Raw genomic sequence first — 5,465 nt, forward strand, 5'->3', positions numbered from 1 at the left:
CAAACGTTGTGGGCGTGGCCACCGAGTCCGCTGAAACCCCGCCCCCTACCAAGTGTCATCTGTCAATCAAAGTCACCACCTCTACAGGAACATGGACGCTACGTCTGAGAGCTTTCTGCTGCGAGCTCAGCGGCTAACTCGGCTGCTAGCTCGGCTGCTAACTCGGCTAACTGGCTAACTGTAGACTGTAGTAGTAGTAGTGTGTGCTGAATGTATTTATACCTCTACAGCAGCAGGGGCGGGTTTATGCTAATCACCACCACAATAGGTAACGCAGCAGTGATTTTCAGACCCGCCCACTGAATCCTGAACACAGAAATCTTGAAACACACAATAGCTCCGCAATTCAAATCTAAATGGTTGAAATGCTTTTTACACCTTTTTTAGAAACACATTTATGACCTATTTAATGTGTTTAGAAGAAAAAGTCTGAATTCACTTTACACGGTCTTTAAAACATCTAACCTATAGCATAAGATGAAGTTTAAGTGTTGGATAGGTCATTTTAAACAGGTGGTAGATGAATTATCATAAGGATTCATCCTCTGTGGACCATATCACGAGTCATGCTAGTTTTTAGTATCAATATCAACCTCTGTTTCTACACCAAAGTTTGCACAGAGAGCTAAATTACAAGCCGACATGCTTCTACGGTAATGTGTGGGAGCCGCTCATGTTCATATTGTCCCCCCCCCAATGCACTGTGTCTCATTGGCATTCAGCAGCGGGACTCCCGAGTGCGACGATGCACTGAAGCGCAGCAGGCAGCATTAATCAATATGCCGAGCAATCAGCACCCAGCCTAATTCAATCACCCCTCCAACAGAATGCTGCCATTAGGACAACAGAGGAGTGTGTGTTCACATCGCCATTATGTCGCTGTGATTTGTTTGTGTGCGAGTCCCTCTGCCAGCCGCTGCCGACCCGAAACCAACCCCCCCCACCACCACCTTTAGAGAGAGACAGAGTGGGGAACAGGAAGCAGAATAGTGAGCATTATGGAGAGGGGAAGGAGAGGAGCGCTGTGCAGACTGAATTGGGGTTGTTGCCACTTTCTTGCTGTGCACGAGCGGAGACAGAAGATCAGACATGAGGCCGGGGAAATGACAGCGTAGTTGTTATTGTTTCCATGGAGGGAGGGAGGGAGGGAGTGAGGGGAGCGAAGGGAGCTATCTTTTTCTTGACAAGCAGCAAAGATGCTTCATTCATTCACGTTGTCATAACTCGAGGCAATTCTTGACTCTAAACGGAGACAATAAAGTCTTTTAAAGCTTCTGTATCGTTTATTAGAGAAAGCCTTTTGTATCCCTTTCTTAGCCTGGGTGTAATCCACGAAGACTCTGACTTTGCTTCATCGCCTCTCTCTCTGCCTTTCTTTCTTATACCTTGGTGCGTTCAATTTGTACTCAGAAGTAGGAATTTCCGAAATCCCAGTTGGAAATTTTAACCAAACTGCCCCCCGAAGTCGGATTTCCCACTCGGAAGATGGTTGGAAGAACCCCGACCTAAAAATCCAAGATGCTAGCCCCGTGCATCAACGGTGTGAAAGTTGTAGTAATATCCTAGTTTTTTTAGCACTTCTATCATATTTGTGTCTCATTAAATCAGTCATACACACAGCACTGTCCAACTTCTACCTGTGGATGTGTTGCTATGGTATTATTTAGGCGTGAAATAGAGGGAAATGTGTTTTTTATCAATGGGTAATGGCTATCAATGGCTGGCGTGGCTAGAACTGGTTTCTGACGCTTCAAACTCGGGTGTAACATAATTCCCAGCTCCAACTTCCAACTCTTTATCCTTTATTACTCTGCTAAAAGTGTTCCTTAAACCAATGGAGATATTAAAGGGAGAGTCTGAACCATTCAAGAAATCTTCCACAATTTCACACACATTCAAATTCAAATAAGCTTTAGTGACACATGACCTCAAAATCCAAGATGCTAGCCCCGTGCATTAACGGTGTGAAAGTTGTAGTAATGTCTCTTTATCAGCATTTCCATCATATTTGTGTCTCATTAAATCAGTCATACACACAGCGTTGTCCAACTTCTACCTGTGGATGTGTTGCTATGGTATTATTTAGGCATAAAATAGAGCTAAATGTGTTTTTTATCAATGGGTAATGGCTATCAATGGCTGGCGTGGCTAGAACTGGTTTTCTGTTGCTTCAAACTCCGGTGTGACGTCATTCCCAGCTCTGGCTTCCAACTTTCAGAGGTTAAAGGAAAGCAGCATCTTTACACTTTATTATTCTGCTATTCTGCTGTTCCTTAAACCAATGGAGATATTAAAGGGAGAGTCTGAACCATTCAAAAAAATCTTCCACAATTTCACACATCTTGGATCAGATTCAAATAAGCTTTAGTGACACAGCAGATCAGAAATCTATATTGCCAAAGCAGTATCAATAAACTTATCAAATACACTATGAAGTATCCCAAATCACAAGTATCACCAGTATCATTTTATTCTAGTCAGTGTGAGGAAAATGATTCATAATAACATTTATAGAAACTGTAGGTGAGACTTCACGCTTCATTCATCAGGTGGCAGAAACACGACTCCGGTGGGATGTTGATGTTGCAGCACGTTTGCTGGATGTGTAAATTAGCATTTACACATTAGCTGCAACAGTTTTATAAGGTGATAATTTATCAGGCTGAATTTAGAATATTATTAGACAAGAAGCTGTTATTTTTAACACAAAGGAACTATTAAATTATTATATTTGAGAAGTTTTTTGGCATTTTTGCTTCAAAAAATTATGAAAACCAAGCAGTCGATTATCAGAATAGTTGCTGCATTATTTTCTATTGATTGACCTATTGTTGTAGCTATAGTTTAAAATATATATTATGAATTGAGAAGACATTTGTGGATGAAATAAACAGACGAGACTATCCGTTCTTTTTTTAATCCAGCACATTAAATACCTGACAGGATATCCCATAAAAAAAATCCAACATATCAAAAATCAATGCTTCTGTTCTAACCCATATCAATCAATTCAATCAATTTTTATATTTGTGTTGCGCCACATCACAACAATAGTTATCTCAAGGCACATAAAGCATAAAGCCTACATAGTCTACAATGGTCTAATACACACAAAGATACTCAGTGAGAGATGCCAAGATACAAACAACATGGCTAAATCTTTCATAGTTGGTAAATTTATAAAGTTTCTTATTGTATCTCATCATATTGCCCGACCCTGTGGGGTTCAAGCTGAATGCTTATGAGTTAATGTTCCCCATTTAAAACCCATTTTATTCTTGTTTCCAGCTCTTTTTAGTGTCATAACAGTTTAAAAATGGTTAATTAGGCTTTTCCAACTTAGTAAGACTTTTTCTATCTCCGCAAAAACATCTGTATTGGCTTCTGCGTCTCAACCCTTCCTGTTTTCAAATCAGTCCTGTCAGTTTTGCTCGACCCATGCTCAGTGTCACCCTCACCTTCCCCAAACACCCGAGATCGAAAACACACACGATCGCAGCACTGACAGCGTCCCGGTTGTTGCCATTTTGAGGGAAGACGGCTGCCAGCACGCCGAGCTCTTATCTGACCTGTAGATTAAAGAGGCGATGTATCAGCAGGCTCGACCGGACTTACAGTATCTGTCTATTCCCAATCAAGTGAGTGTTCGGGGGTGAAGTCATGGAGGGTCTATTGATCTGGTGTTTGTCGAGAGGAAACTGAGGCTACAGCAACACTGATAGCACCTCAATCCATATCTCTGCAGGAACCTCATTCCTGTTACTTCACTCTTTCACTCTTTCCCTCTCATGTTGGACTCCTTTGATAATCCTCTTCAAAAAAAAAAAAAAAAAGCAGAAGCCAAACTCAAGAATTTCTCTTAAGATTATGTGTTGATCTTTGAGAAAGCTTTTTCTTGTGGGGAAAAAAGTCTCTTGAAGGTGTGAGAGGGAGGAAGTGGAGGGGCAGGGGGGGTAGAAATGGCCACACAGTGTAGCAGCAGGAGCATGTGACATGACTTTGATCCTCTGTAACGCACATCAGAAGTAATAGAAAATGTATGATACTGACTGAGGGTCTGGTTACGGTTATAAGTCAACGAAAGGTTTTTTTTCTTCTCCGCTGTGACGGCTTCAACAAAAGAAGATGAAAAGAATATGTGTAGTGGCAGTAAATGGTATGAATTATGGCTCGGCAATGTGATTTTTTTTTTTTTTTTTTTGGCCTTCATTTCAAAGTAGATGGAATAGAGGCTGACAGGAAACTGGGAGAGAGATTATTATTATTATTAGTATGATGATTATTATTATAACCACTTGGCTACCAAAATGCTCCATCACGTTTTTTGACCAAATACCTCGATAACGATATTGTGATAATACTGTAGGGATGACAAATGGTGGTTAAACTAAATAATCATCAATAATGTGAATATGATGACCAAGTGAAGGTAAATAATGGAAAAGCTGGAACACTCTTAAACTAAATTCTTATGTGATATCATGACATTATGATATCCAGTATCTAAGATAATATAGTCTCATATCAGGATATCAATATAATATCGATATATTGGTAATATGGAGTCCTGCAATAATGTTCACTTTGACCTATTACATTTTTAAGGAGCCACACTAGTTAAACCCAGTAAAACCCATCTTTTAATTAAAGTGACTGCGGGATAGAAAGTATATACATTTAAAATCAGAAAAAACTAATCATTTGAGATATAGAGAATATTATAGGTACAAGATAATGAGAATAGAAACTTATAAACTTTTTGAAAATGCCTTGGAATAATGTTCACTCTGACCTATTACATAAATATAGATAATGATAATAATAATAATCATACATTTTATTTGTATAGCTCTTTGTTGATACTCAAAGACACTTTACAGAAGCACAGGTAAAAACACAGTGAACAATGAATTAAAATAAGTATAAAAACAATAAAGTACACATAATGAACCCATCCCTTAATTAAAATGACTATGGGATAAAAAAAAAAGTATAAATTTCAAAGTAGAAAACAAATTATTTTAAAAGAATAAACTTTTGCTAAATGTAAGTCTGATCTTAAACAACAAATTGTTTTTTTTAAGATTAATATTTAATTACAAGATAATTCAGTATAATAAGTTTTGGCCTTGATTACTTTCGGTTATCATATTACACTCATTAAAGCAATACTTGCAATTTGGCGACATGGCAAAAAGTTGTAATAAACTGTAATCATGTTTTTATTTGATTGTAATAAAACGCTAAAGGCAGAAAAAACTAACTTCACTCCAAACATAAATTATTTCTAGCTTCCTTATTGTGAAGATTTGCTGCTTTTCTTCGTCTTACGTGACTGTAAATTAAACATTTTGGAGTTTTTAGACGTTCAGTCGGAGAAGAAGAGCGACATTTAACAAACCAATTAATGAAAGTGTGTGTGTGTGGGTCCGCCCTCCCCGTAGCAAGGGAATAGCTGCAGTCAC

The sequence above is a fragment of the Scomber japonicus genome, chromosome 23 (genome assembly GCF_027409825.1).
Source record: "Scomber japonicus isolate fScoJap1 chromosome 23, fScoJap1.pri, whole genome shotgun sequence".
Taxonomy (NCBI): Eukaryota; Metazoa; Chordata; class Actinopteri; order Scombriformes; family Scombridae; genus Scomber; species Scomber japonicus.